This window comes from Haliotis cracherodii, unplaced genomic scaffold, assembly GCF_022045235.1.
Source record: "Haliotis cracherodii isolate W230 unplaced genomic scaffold, xgHalCrac1.p SCAF_1, whole genome shotgun sequence".
Classification (NCBI taxonomy): Eukaryota; Metazoa; Mollusca; class Gastropoda; order Lepetellida; family Haliotidae; genus Haliotis; species Haliotis cracherodii.
The window spans coordinates 19,596,714-19,612,071 of NW_027266264.1; the positions used below are offsets into that span (position 1 = coordinate 19,596,714).

At 38.2% G+C, this 15,358-nt stretch overlaps 1 pseudogene; it reads left to right on the top strand.

The window, feature by feature from the left end:
- The first annotated feature begins 5,072 nt into the window (after positions 1-5,072).
- The window catches only part of LOC139454530 (uncharacterized), a 47,383-nt pseudogene continuing 37,097 nt past the window's right edge, over positions 5,073-15,358 (top strand).

Consider the following 15,358-nt stretch of genomic DNA (forward strand, 5'->3'; position numbering starts at 1 on the left):
CTTCCGTGCCCCCGGGTTGTAAAATACCATAAAACATTATCGGGACGAAATAGATCTGTCAACAACCATCAACTGGTCGAGTCATAAACAATGCTCACTCCAGGGCCTGGCACGTACTTGTGGAGTCAGTTGATATAATCGACGATCATATTACATAACTTCAGCTCAGAGTGTAGCACCTGAGCGATCCCGGAACACACTGTCGTCTAATGCAATAATAATCATAAACACTGAATGCACTATTATAAAGTAATATATGGGTGGAACAATCAGTAAATACCCGAGGCGCAGTAACGATATACTGAACAACGTGTGGTTAATTGGGGCACAACGCCAAGCATTGAGGGTAGAGGAATGAATGACAAAACGAGATAATTGCGATTAAGAAACGATATAATTGCTATAGGAGAGAGAGGGGGTGGAGAGAGAGAGAGAGAAAGAGAAAGATATATATATAAACATGCACAAAACTAAAGAAAGATACACTTCAAAGCACGTGGCAATGTGTAAAGTTTATAAATATTTATACACTTATTTTATCAACAAATGATCTGCCATTAAAATGAAGACACATGAATACCGCCATCTTGCAGATCATATATGGCAGTTCATATTGCTGTGCATATTACTTGTATATTCAGCTACTGTTTATGATGTAAGTTGCTGATATTGCTGTAAATTGGCAACATATTATTTTGCGTTGAAAAACCTACTGTTCAAAAGAATAATACTTTACAATTGTTATAACACAGCGCGATATTATTCATTGCAAGTTTTATTATATACCTGCAGAGCTCCAGATAAGCTTTTGGTGTTGTGGATATTTTACCCATGCATTTTAAAATCATTGGGTATCAGTAATTCTATCTGGGTATTCAAATATCTGTTACCCACTAGTTTTTACACATGTGGGTATTTAAGTTAAATATTTCAAAACACTATTCATCTAGTCCCTGCAAACTGGTGTCGTGTGGGTTCGAGAGCTTTAGAGGACTCAAAAATAACACGATACGTCCACAAGAAAGTGTGATGGCAAATGATCATGATGTAACTGTCATCGTGGAGTTTTGCAAGGTTGACGGAAAGCCCGTTTATAATTTCAAAATAAGTTGCTGATTTGCTAATCGAATACGCAGGGTTACTTCAACATATTTTGATGATACGCACACGTTTTATTTTTGTAGCGTATCTGTAATGTTCGTTGAGTATTTGATACGCTTGGATTTTATTTTACTGCGTATTTCTGCAGTTCTGATGCGTATTTACGCAGATACGCAGCTTATCTGGAGCTCTGTACATATGGCTATGAGTTGCTTATATATGACAATTCACCACGAACTCCCAAAACATAAATCATAAACAAACAACACGTTTCTTGTCTGAACACTTCACAATGATTTGTTGTTTGTTTGATATTACCGTCGCACTCAGCTCTATTCCAGCTATATGACGGTAGTCTGTAAATAACTGAGTCTGGACCACTTAATCCAGTGATTGACATCATGAGCATTGATCTACACAACTGGGACGCGGTGCCATGCATCAACCAGGTCGTCGAGCCTGACCACCCGATCCCGGTAGTTGCCTATTACACAACCATGGATGGCTAAAGACCATTTCTAACCGGATCTCCACGGGTACTTTAGGATGCGTGAAAGACGAGTTAACTGCGAACAACTGAATAAAGGGACGAATTGTTCTGTGGAAGGGAAATGAATAACACTGGGAAAAAGATAACCTATAATGCGTGTTTGGTCGGTTGGTAGTTTTACGCCGCACTCAGCAATATTGCAGCTGTATGACGGCGGTCTGTAAATAATCGAGTCTGGACCAGACAAACCAGTGATTGATATCATGAGCATCGATCCACGCAATTGGGATTGATGACGTGCATCAACCAAGTCAGCGAGCTTGACCACCCGATGCCGTTAGTCGCCTCTTACGTCAAGCATAGTTGCCTTTCGCGGAAAGAATGGGTTGCTGAAGACCTATTCTACCACAGATCTTCACGGGTATTACCTATAATAAGCACATCATACATAGTACCTTGGGTTGGGATTTACAAAACAGCACCCTAAACACCGGACTGGTATAAGTCCGTGCCTAAACCATGATTTGTTCATGCAACCCAAGTAAACACCATATGGCCTAATAATGAGGTTTGATTTGGGTTTGTTTGGGGCCAGTCGACAAATGTTACTTTGAAAAGAAAGTTATAAGTATTTATTTGACTGAGAACATGTATGTGTTTCCTCGCATGAACCTTCTGTGTTTCTGACAAACCAATACCAATTATAGATGTGTATGGTCACGAGGGCGTATCAGCGTCCATGATTAAAATATATTTAAAAAATCAAGGTATTTTCTAGAAGTATTTTCTCTACTTTTGGATATATAATAAGCCGTTTGCCAAAGTGTAGACGGTGTAGGTAAAACGTGGTGAATAGTTCATACTGGGTCACCGACTTGGTCACAGATTTCCGCCAGACATTTGGAACTTAGGCCAATTTCACACTTTTGATGGCAACCTGTTGTATGCACATGCTAGGTGTTAAAGCTATTCTTAACATTCTTGTGCCTAGAATTACCCTGCCCATATTTCTGATATATTTTAACACTGTTTAAAAAAACATCTTTTCAAATTTCGTTTTTGCATCAGATTCTAATTTTTGCCCGAGACATTTTGCCATTCATGTCAGTTTCGCAGGTGATCAACGATATAATTTAATTCATTAAGACCCACATGTAAAAAGGAAGAAGGAATTTTCAGATTTTATTGTTCTCAATAACATTAGAATCGAAAATTTTATCTAAAAAAAATAATTTTTCCCATAAAATACTTGAAAAAATATATATGCTTCAGACCCTGGGGAGAAAAAGGAATTGTCGGCCACAAAAAATACTTTGTTGCAAGGTGTGTTTAAAAAAGTATATTTAGGGCCATAGTTTTACTTAACAGATATCTGGTTTGGTAGCTGAAGAAATATGGTGAACAAACGTTAAGCTTTCCTAAATGTGTAACCTACTAAAGAAATTAGTTAATATATTTGTTAATATTCCTCCCCTTACTGCCGAGTCAGTTTTGAAAATTTGATTGTTTGTTTAACGCCGCACTCAGCAATATTTGAAAATAAATTCATAAGAAACATGTATGACCTTATGTTTAGGTACTTATAACAAATGGTCAGTCACCATTATTGAACAATTCTGATAAGTATAAAAAAATACATTGTTCTCCACCGTGACATTTTCCTCTTCTTGTGGGACCAACACAGTGATCGTCGACTGTCCTCAGACGTCCTGAAGCTCGCCCAAAGGCTTGTCTGTGTGCCATGCAGGTGCAGGGCACGAGACATCCATCAACACGTGAACGGCGTGAAGTGATTGCGTCATTCAAGCAGCTCGATATGATCATGCGAGTGTTGTCGCTTCTCGATCAATGCGCCACATCATGAATGTATATGACATTCAGATCTTTGTCTGTTAATTGCTATCAGTTGGTCAGTTATATGTTTTTATATAGATGTTGGTCTTACTTTATCTCGTAATACTGACTATTGCGATACAGCGTGAATTAATCAAGGTAGGAGCATATCCTTCGCAACACACAGGGCATGTTTACTGACGCGACGCCTACACTGGTCGATAAAATTACAAAATAAATCGGTTCTATATATCAGCGAAAATTCCATTTTATTGCATATGAATGGACATGCTATAGATAATTGCTATTTTCAGTTGAGAAAAATCCCCTTGGAATAAATTACTTAGCTATATATAGGCTACCATATTTTATGAAAAGCCACACAACAGCCTATGTAGCCAGCACGTGGGGCGTCGTTATTTCAAAACTCATTCCGAAACAAGCGCGGATTTCTATTTTTGCACCAGGATGCTTCACACTGTGTCCATATTTTGATTTTTCCAGTCTAAATGGGTCAGTTATTGCGCGACAAACACGAGGTGTACGTAATTTAATGTGCAACACATATCACTGCACGTAAATACTGATGTAGCTTCCATCTGTTTAAACCCGGAAGCAACCTATTATGGAAAACGGCAACCACATGGCATGGTTGTGTTTAAGCGTAGTAGACCAAATGTTCTTGGGAGTCCGAGAAACAACAGACGATAACGGATTCGGTTATGAAATAATAAAGGTCAGTTATGAATCAAACCGTCCATTCCTACATTTATACATGTATTGGATGTTATGTATAGTGGTGTTTTCTAATAAAATAAATCTATAGTTTGGCTTTTATACAAATCATTATCTTTTTTTCAAAAATATTTTCAAGTCTATATCATAACTCAAAAACCACAATAACTGACACGCCCTCCTTAACTATGCAGTTTATTCAATGCCTCTATTAAATTAGTGTGTTTATCTTACAGTTTATCGTTTCGCTGGCAATATCAAGCATATTTTTTTGTTTTCCATCCTTGCTGAAACATTGATGCTTCAGTTTACAAAACACGTTCAAAGTCTCGCAATACGTACAAAATAAGTATGAGAAACAATGGTAAACATATTAACTGACACTTATTTGGAAATATGAGGTTCTATACACCATACTTTTAACTGAATTCTCAACTTACAACAGTTTAAGAATGTCTCCGTTTTTAAGCATTTACAAGCATTTTTTTTAGATTTTGCTCAATATCTGATATCAATCCTGCATATTGCGACATGTATATTGAAAACAATTAATAAATCAGTCAACAGAAAAGTCTAGCTGCAACAATAATGTAGTGTTTATATATCTAATAGAAGAACGATGTTAATGATCATAAGAACACCTATCGCGAAAACACTTAATTTCTCTTCACGTGATACCACGTCACCAGGCGCGTAGTAATAATTATGTTAAGAAATTGCAATCTTGTAACATTTTTATATACACAGCATAATATTCAATTTTAAATAATATACTGAATAAAACATCGTGTCGATCTATTCACAGAAGTTTTAATCTAGATGCGTGACATCACATAGGAAGTACTGCAACGATGATTGGTGGAACTACGTTTTGCTGCGGAGTAACTTCTGTTCGTGGACCTATATAGACTTGAGTGTTCTGTCTGTTCGTCCCTCTTCTCAGGACATCAGTGGTGACGGAATCCCCAACACGTGCCGTGTTAGATTCCGTGTCACTCGTAAGATAGGAATAATTATTCTAAAAAATACCATAAAAAACACAAAACATTGAAAAAACAACCAAAAAAATAAGAAAAACTTAACCAAAAATACCAAAAAAAGTTATTGAAACGGCAGTTCCTGAGTCGACATACGGAGGAAGTCAGCACCCAAGTTCCAAACCACATTGATTTTGAAGAACTCTACGAGAAAACAAACAAGCCAAGATGAATCCCGCAGGACCAAGCTATCCGATGGCATCTCTCTACGTTGGAGATCTGCACCCCGATGTCACAGAAGCCATGTTGTTCGAGAAATTCTCAACAGCAGGACCCGTGTTGTCCATTCGTGTGTGTCGAGACATGATTACTCGACGATCACTTGGCTACGCCTATGTTAATTTCCAACAACCTGCTGACGGTATGTTAAATATCCATCTTGTGTGTATTCGTTATAATTGCATATTGAGGACCTTTGCTTTATTGCGTTTGAAAGTAATAGGCCTAATGCGCATCACGATGTTTCGATTCAGGACATGTAGGCGAAGCCTTCTTGTGTATATTCTGGCAACATAAACTTGTTCGTTTCAGCGTTAAAATAACGTATTTCATCCCCATGACTATGTCCTACTTTTGCCACATGTGACTTGACTAACCTCGTAACAGCCTGGATGGAGTTCACACCATCAACCACTGTTTTTTAATACATCAAGGTCACAGCTTTATTCTGTTAAGTGCTTACTTACATCAAAGCACATTCAATTTCATGCACTTGGTATTGTGGCTCTTATGCTGCCTTTTTTATATCAATATACCTACCTGTTTGTGTATGTTTTTGTGACCTGAAATAGCTGCTTAGTAATTTAAGTGTTCCTATTATGAATCAAAGTTAAATTAAGCCAACACTGAGAGACTTTCAAATCTTGTCAAAGGCTCGTCCTCCTTATTTCTGTTATTCATCAACTTCCCTCTTCTCCAACCAGTTGCATGTGAATACAAAATTAGATTGGAATTTTGATTGCTAATCTTTTTTCTTTGTAATTTGTATATATATTGTACATATTTACAGCTGAAAGGGCTTTGGACACAATGAACTTTGATACCATCAAGGGTCGACCAATCAGAATAATGTGGTCTCAACGAGACCCTTCCTTGAGAAAGTCTGGAGTGGGCAATGTGTTCATCAAGAATTTGGACAAGAGCATCGACAACAAAGCTCTGTATGACACATTCTCTGCTTTTGGCAACATCCTGTCTTGTAAGGTATGTTAATAGACTAACTGATGGCATTGTCATTAACCGAGATGGATTTTGCATAGGTTACTTAAAGCGTGGACTCTCGGATTCCTTGTATGATGATACAGTGTAATGCACACAACTAGTCCACATCTCATTTGAGATTGGTGCAGGTCTGATAACGACCTAAAGCCAGTGTTTAGTTTCCCGTCTAGTAAGTTCAACCAATAAGTCTATATTCGAGACTACAGTTAACTGATTTCTAAGACAGCATATTTTAATTTTTATGATAATGTTTTTCATCTTTAGATTTAAAGTGAGGTACCCAACTTTTCTCTTTGCAGATAGCTTCTGATGAAAATGGCTCCAAGGGTTATGGTTTTGTCCACTTTGAGACCGAGGAAGCTGCCAGACAGGCCATTGAGAAAGTTAATGGCATGTTGCTTAATGGCAAGAAAGTGTAAGTGCATATCAAACATAAACTCAACTCAGGAGCAAAATATCTAAATTTTCGTAGCTTGCTTTTGTTGCGAAAGAGGACCATGCTGGCTGATCTTTCATTGTGCCCTCTGTAAAAAGAGTATGGGTGGACCAGGTCTCCTTATCCTATGGTATCGAAGGGGCAGTGTTTCCTTTGAGGTGTGGTTGGCCAAGAAAGCTAGGGCCCTGTCTTATTTTGGGCACAGTGGCTGTTAGCATCTTCCTGATGTAAGTGTCCACAAGCCGATATCAAAGAATTGTCTACCATTGCCATTTCAAGCCTACTTTTCTTGGCCTGTTTGTGGCACCACACCGTGTAGAAAATGAGCTGTTCCTTGTGATGAAGATGTGATATCCAATCCGATCGCTGTTCTTATTTCCATCGCTCCTCAAAGATGACTTCCATAGCAGCCAACCTGGTCCATCAGTTTCCTGGTGTCCCCCGCCATGATATTGCTGGAACATTGCTAAAAGCGGCGTAAAACCTCACTCACTCACTCCAATAGTCACAGATGAATGAGGATATATTTATATAAATTATATCTACCTTTTTTAGCCTTTGTATGGACTGGGTTCTTATCTAAACAAAGTAAACTGCATACGAGTCACTGTTACATTAACATTCCATATTGGGGACATAATAGGTAGTCTCATTTATCCCTACTCCCCATCTTGCAATCCGAAGTCTGGATTATTGAATGAAGTACCATTTGAACAGTACAAATATGTATTATCTGGGCCCCCATGTATATTGCAATATGTATCGCTCTCTATAATTACAATGTGTTTCCATATATATTATTTTTTGCTACTTTCTGTTCACCAATGCCAGTGGGCAGCTTTCCTTACTTTTGTCCTGTTTGTAACAGGTATGTTGGCAAGTTCATCCCTAGGAAAGAGCGAATCGCCCTGCTTGGTGACAAGATGAAGCGTTTCAACAATGTTTACATCAAGAACTTCGGAGACGAGTTGGATGATGACAAGATTAGGGAATTGTTTGATCCATTCGGCAAGATCATAAGTGCCAAGGTAAGATCTTATCTAATACCACTTTTATTCAGAATTACTTGTTAGGTTTTGATATGGTACTTTGTTTAATTGATGTTCTTCCATTACTTTGTCATGAATGGGATGATGTATTTGTCTTGACAGTTGCTCAAGCAAGATTTTCTGCCTGTTGACATGGTTATCGAGCTCTTGCAGTGACCCCACACATTCCTTTGTTTCCTCCTTGGTGATTGAGGTGTTTGGTACCAATTAAGGAAGTTACATCACATACTTGTCCACTAAATGTTCATGTTTTACCTTTGTGGATCAACATTTTCCTTTACAAAAAATGTCATTTGATGTTGGCAGGTGATGACAGATGAAATTGGCAAGTCAAGAGGGTTTGGTTTTGTTAGCTATGAGGAACCTGAGGCAGCTGAGAAGGTGTGTATTGTGTTCCATGGATAAGAAACAGTTGATCAATTTGCAACTTATAGGCTTAATGTATTTTTGCAATATGACGCCAAAAATGAAAATTATTTATTTATCCAGCTGATGTGTCAAACATTAATGCATTTTAGTAGAAAAACTACCATTCCTTTCATTTGTAATGAAGTTTGCTTTAGATTCTCTTAAGATAAATGAAGTAATGTTTCTGTTTGTCAGGCCGTAGATAACTTGAATGGCATGGAGCTTGGAGGGGGGAAGGTGTTGTATGCTGGTCGTGCACAAAAGAAAGCAGAACGCCAAGCTGAATTGAAGGACAAGTTCGAGAAGATCAAAATGGAGAGGATCAACCGATACCAGGGTGTGAATCTGTATGTCAAAAATCTGGATGATGTGGTCGACGACGAGAGACTAAGGAAGGAGTTCTCGCAATTTGGAACCATCACCAGTGCTCGAGTATGTGAAAAACATTTGTTCTGAGAAGTGGAATTTCATACCTAACTGATACTTTGTCATGCCCACACACCCTGGTGTGTAGCTTTACCTAAATGGCTATCCACCTCTTTATACTGGGCAATATTGAAAATCCGACAAGTGTATCCATATGGCACTGTTGCCATGAGCGGTTTCTGTGAAAACTTGTCTGTACATGAGTAGTTAATGATTCCTTGATGAATATCCAGAGTGACAAATTGGTTAATCTTTTTCCATGATGCTTTGATTGTTGCATTTTCCCTTTTAACGGAAAAAGATAAGTATTTTTCATGTTGGTGTTTTCAACTCTTTTTACAGGTCATGAGCGAAGGTGGTCGATCCAAGGGCTTCGGTTTTGTGTGCTTCAGCTCTCCCGAGGAGGCAACCAAGGCTGTAACCGAGATGAATGGCCGTATCATTGTGTCAAAACCTCTGTATGTGGCACTGGCCCAGCGTAAGGAGGACCGACGTGCTCACCTTGCCTCACAGTACATGCAGAGAATGACCACCATGAGACAACAGGTACACATGGTTTTGCTGCATAAACATTTCTTAAAGATTCCATCAACTTTAAATGGGAAATTCTTCCCTTTCAAACATTTTCTACAAGAATCTTGGGTCACTTGGATAAGTTTCCTAAGCAATGAATTAATCAATCTGCATGCTTGGCTATGGGTCATGTATGACTATTGTCTCGTTATAGGAGGAAACTTGTCTCGGCTATGCCTAATTGTCTGTTTGGCCATGGTACAGTACTACTGTCATTCAAATTCCACATTTGCTTCAGGTGTAATCCTTTGACTGTTAGCACCATCCTCCATGGATACAATAAGTTCCACTTTCCTTTTCCACAGTTCATATGCTGTCGTTTTCATTATCTGCATTTGACACAACTGAATTTTTTTTCTTTTTTTAAATATTTGCAATGATTGTCTTCTTCAGCAAACAGCACAGTTTAACCAGATGTTCCAGCCAACTGGAGCAGGTTACTTTGTGCCCACCATGCCCCAAGCCCAGCGTGGATTCTTCGCCCCAACACAAATGCCACAGGTCCGAGCCAGTCCCAGATGGCAGACACAAGTCCGACCAACACAGCCGACTGCAGGTTGGAACACTAACATACTGTATAGACCCGTGAATATCCAGGGTGAAATAGGTCTTCAACCCATGCTTGCCATAAAAGGCGACTATGCTTGTTGTAAGAGGGGGCTAACGGGATCGGGTGGTCAGGCTCGCTGACTTGGTTGATGCACGTCATCAATCCCAATTGCGTGGATTGATGCTCATGATATTAATCACTGGATTGTCTGATCCAGGCTCGATTATTTATAGACCGCCGTCATATAGCTGGATTATTGCAGAGTGTGGCGTTAAACATCAAACAAACTGTTTAAATATGTATGCTAAATTAACTCTTCTAATAAGAGCTACTTGTCTGAAAGGGTAATTCAAGTCTGAAACTGTTATACCCTTACCATCTCTGTCACTGGCAAACTGACATTGTTTTTGTTGCTTGCAGGTTTCCAAGGCATGCCCACCAGTGGCCAGATGCGCACTACTGCCCCACGACCTGGCCAGACAGCCGTCCGTGCAGGTGTCAATGCCCGGCCAATCACTGGACAGTCTGGTGCAGTGCCAACCAACCCCAATGCTCGCATGGCTGCAATGGGCCCGAGCATGGGCAACCGACCAACAGCTGCTGCAGCAGCGATGCCCAATGCCCCCAACAGACAAGGATTCAAGTTCAACACCCAGATGCGCAACCCCCCAACAGCTGTTCCACAGTCACAGGTCATGCAGCAGGTAGCTTAAAGCTTCAGTTTGATTCCAAGGTTTCATTCTTAACTCAAAGTAGAAAATGGATGCCAGCAAATGGATGTTTTGGCTGCCCAAAGTGTTGGGGGCACCCTCAATCCTTCTATATTAATTGCCATTCTTAATGATTTTGAGAGTACATTTCTGACAGTCAGGACCTGATCTTGGGTTAAAAGCCTCAGATTTGTCCTTGTGTTCGACCTATAACTTGAAAACTTCTGCAGTAGTTTTGTTTCAGACTTTCTATGCCAAAAGTAAGAGAGCAGTGCTAAGTTTAATTTAAGTATTTGGATTTTCTGAAAATTGTTTGGTTTTACTTATAATTTAATGAGAATATGTGTACTTGAACATTAGTGCGACCAAAACTTGAGAACTACTACTTGGATTCTTTTCAAATTTAAGGAACACTTTCTATCCTTATAGAAGAGTTGATGTAAAAGTTTAATTTTGACATGTATATTTTCCAAAAATATTTTTTAGTCATATTTCGAACTTAGATATATATATTTTACTTCATTTGTGACCTGTAACTTGAAAACCACTTCATGGATTCATTTCCATTTGGGAATAGGAGAGGTTCAGTGTCAAGTTTGATTTCGATAAGTGATTTTTCTAAGAAAATATTACTTTTTCATTGATTTGTCAGCACCAGACCTGTGCTACTTGTCATATTTGACCTTCACCTTTACAGATGTTTCTGAAATGTGGTTTAATGCAACTGTAGGCGTTAACTTTAGGTCAGGTTAGTCGGTGCTTTAGATTTCATATTTCATAGTTAGGTAAAAAACAGAAGATTAAAAAGTTGACACGCTGACATCAATAGAATGGGAGAGAAATTGTCTGGAAAACGCCCAAGTCTTGAAAAGTCATAGCTATGACTTGGCTATTTAAAAGCTATGGTTCATATCCCAACATCTCGTCAACCACCTGTTTTTATGTTTTATGGTTTAGGTGAAAATACAGAACTATATCATGAACTAAATCCCTGGTCTTTCAAGATGTTAGTTGGGTGTTACGTAGGGCTGCAAAGGATACATTATGAGGCAAATACGATTCATATCATGGATATAGGGTAACTAATACAAATATTTATTTACAAATACAATAACAAGTCAGCAGTTGATCTTTAATTTATTACATTCAGTGGAAAATAACAAATTATTTGACATGGTTGGATAATTATTAATATATTATACATTTTTATACTGCATTTATCCAGGTACAAGTATCTGCTCAAATAAGACAATGACCGGTGACCACAATACTGTCAAATTATATATATGAGTGTTGTCTTTAAGAAATCTTTGCATATAATGTTTTTATGGATATCTGTAGGTACAGGGTATGTAGATGCACATGATTTCATATTCGTAATTATTCGATTCTGGTGACCACGAATAACGAATTCAATTCATGAATGGATACGTTTCGATTCACTGAATACGCAAGTGAATTGTTACAGCCCTAGTGTTACGTTAAGTAACCGTATCATTTTGAGATTATAGGTAGATAAACTGCTGATAATCAAGACTTCATACATCTCGTCTGTTTCAGCCCCAGCAGTCTGTTGTCATCCCAGGGCAGGAGCCTCTGACGGCCTCCATGTTGGCTGCTGCACCACCACAGGAACAAAAGCAGATGCTAGGAGAGAGGCTGTTCCCTCTTATCCAGAGAATGTACCCCGAGCTGGCCGGAAAAATCACTGGCATGTTGCTCGAGATCGACAACTCCGAACTTCTTCACATGTTGGAGTCAAACGAGTCTCTCAAGGCAAAGGTAGGTAGATCAAAGACGGGATCTCTGAATATATGCTACTCATCAGAAATTAAAGAACGCCCACATTTGGAAGGCTGTGTTGCAATACCCACCAGCCATGACAGATTAACCATGGTCATGAAAGAATTGGGTGTATTTTTTTAGTGGTATATTTTTTTCAGAATTGTTGTCTTGTTAATCTATTGAAGTGAACTTTCTGTGAAACTGGATACAGTAACAAGTTAGTTTTGCAATGTCCTGTTTTGATAATAGGATACTCAACGAAGCACTAAAAGGATTAAAACAGCGTCCAGAATACTTTGTGGCTGTAGTCTCTGTATCTGCCCTTGACATTGAATAGGCTGATGAAATTGTACAACCAAGATGTCTTGAGAATGCCTTTGCTATTGTTTGAGATGCTGATCAGTATGTTTTGTGTCCCCAGGTTGATGAGGCGGTTGCTGTATTGCAAGCCCACCAGGCCAAGGAAGCTGCTGCCATGTCCAAAGGCGACAAGTGATCTCTTCCCACTTCCTCCGTTTGTTATTTCTGCACCGTCAAGCTAGACAGGGAACATCTGGACAAGTGACACAATCTAGCCAAAAAAATAGCTGGATTGTAAATTGTAGCTGTTTGTGCAAGCAAAGTTTGTCTTGCATTGTTTTGTCTGTCCTTTTGATGGTGCAGAATGGCATTCTTACAGTTTGAAAAAAAAATAGAAAAAAATAGCAAAATATGTTAAAATAAGTACAAAATAGGAGAGTTCTCCTGTTTTCACTGTTAAAAAAACATCAGTTGCAGTCAGGTACTGATAGATTATTAACTTTATCCATAACTCCGCTGTTATGACATACAAAGTGTATAATAGCATTATAAAAATAGCAACAGACTAAAAAAACAGACCTTTATGTATTGTGTACAATAGTGTTCTTAGTTCATTTTTGCTTTGCTGTATTGAATGTTTGTCAACTTTCTTTGAATGACTTAACCATTGTTTGTCAGTTGAGTTGTATGGAAGCATTATAGAGAACATGAGAAGAGGGACTACTGTAATGGATGTAGTTAATAATCTATTGAGTCTGTTAAACCAATGTTTTATTTTACAACAAATAAACCGTTTCATTGAATTGTGGTTTTGTTGTTCGTAACATTAGAGAATAGAATGCATCACAATGAGAAATATAGATCTGGTTCTTCAGCATGGCATATAGCTGGAATATTGCTGAGTGCGGTGTTGAACAACAAACCAAATCTTCAGCATGGCATGGTATGGTTGATTCAATGTTAATGCATCCCAAATGATGCAATACACGATTTGCCTTCCCATGTATTGATACTTTTAAGAAACTGATGCAGCTTCAAAACACTAACATTTACTCAATTGTGCTTGTAACTTTTGACTAGCAAATCATTGCATGATACTACCTGGCTTAGTGTACTTGGGAGCTCGATCTGAACCGGAGCACATTCATTATCACAACACAAGTCTTTGGATATATATTGTGCAGTAGCCATATCTTTAGGGATTCGGTGAAATTGTAGACACCGTCAACTTGGACACAATTTACAGTGATCTTGTAGACAAGTCGGCAGTGAATTTGTTGACACAATTTCATTGGTTGTGTTTGAGTGTTTTCTTTTGCAGGATCCTTTCTTAATAAAGTGTTAAATATAAAATATGGTATTTATTAATATTTCTTTTGCAGGATCCTTTATTAATAGGTTAATAATCTGGTAGGTGTATTGAAGCAGACGAGGGGCATTTGGTAAAGTGGTGAAGTATAGGATTGACATACATTTGGTTTTGAAAAGATTAGCAGGATCCTTTCTAAACACTATGGATAATCTGGTAAATATATCTAAGCACAGGACAAGACCATAAAAATACTTTTTTGTCATTTAAGATTTTATATACATTTTAGGTCACAATTCAATATGTAGATCTATGTCATAAATAAATATTTCATTATTTTATTTGTTTTGTCAGTTTACCCAAAATTGTCTAAGATTGGAGGGTCAATGAATTCATGGCTTCAAAAAAAATTCAATTTATTCTGATTTGTTCAGTTAAACTACTGATAGAGAACTTGGTTTTCATCACTGGCAGATGCTGGTAAAAACAAATGCAAAACAACAATATTTGTACTATATGGTAGCTGTCAACTGTCCTGATTATTTTTTACACGAATTTGCGAAAAAAGTACGATTTCTTGATATGCCAAGTTGCCAACCTCTGAAAGTCGCAAGTACTAACTTTTCATCGATTTCGGTAAAAGAAAGGGACATTATTTAGCCTTGCACCGTTTGCGACTTGACTGGGATCCAGTCTACAAGCTCCTTCACAGGGCATGTGTCTCAAACGGTCTATCCTGTGAGGAGCTTGTACGTGAAAGAGGAGCGGTGGCCGATCTGTCGCTGGCTGCGATTGAATTACGTCACTAAATGTCATTCATTGGTGCCCAGTATCGGATCAAAACAAGTTGCGGATTTACGTCCCTCTGATTCAGACGAAGACCAGCTGTACAGTGATACGGCAAGTTTTATCTAGGTTTGTTTGCTTTCTACACCGCACTCAAAAATAATTAAGCTACATTACGGTGGCTTGTTATAAGCCTGGGCCAGAGAAAACCGTGGTTTGTAACTTGGGCCCTTGTCGGGGTACGATGACCGTACACTTGTCAAATAAGTCACACAGACTGACCCTTTATAATATATGTATATCATTTTTTAGTCCAGTGGATGTTACAGAAGGAACATGCAATATTGTTTTCATAGCTGTAGGTTACATGAACATCGGATCGCTAACAGGAAGCAACATGAAAGTGAAAGTAGCGGAGACGCCATTTTACTATTCCCTGTGTTATAACATCAATAATTAATTTATTGACGTCAATAATTGAATTTGATATCAATAATTAATTTATTTATATTACAAATCCAGTTTTGAGATTTTAAATTTGAAGTGTTTTAGATCACTAAATTAAATTGTTGATATAAGAAAGTAAAATAGATCAAGTAAGTCACAATA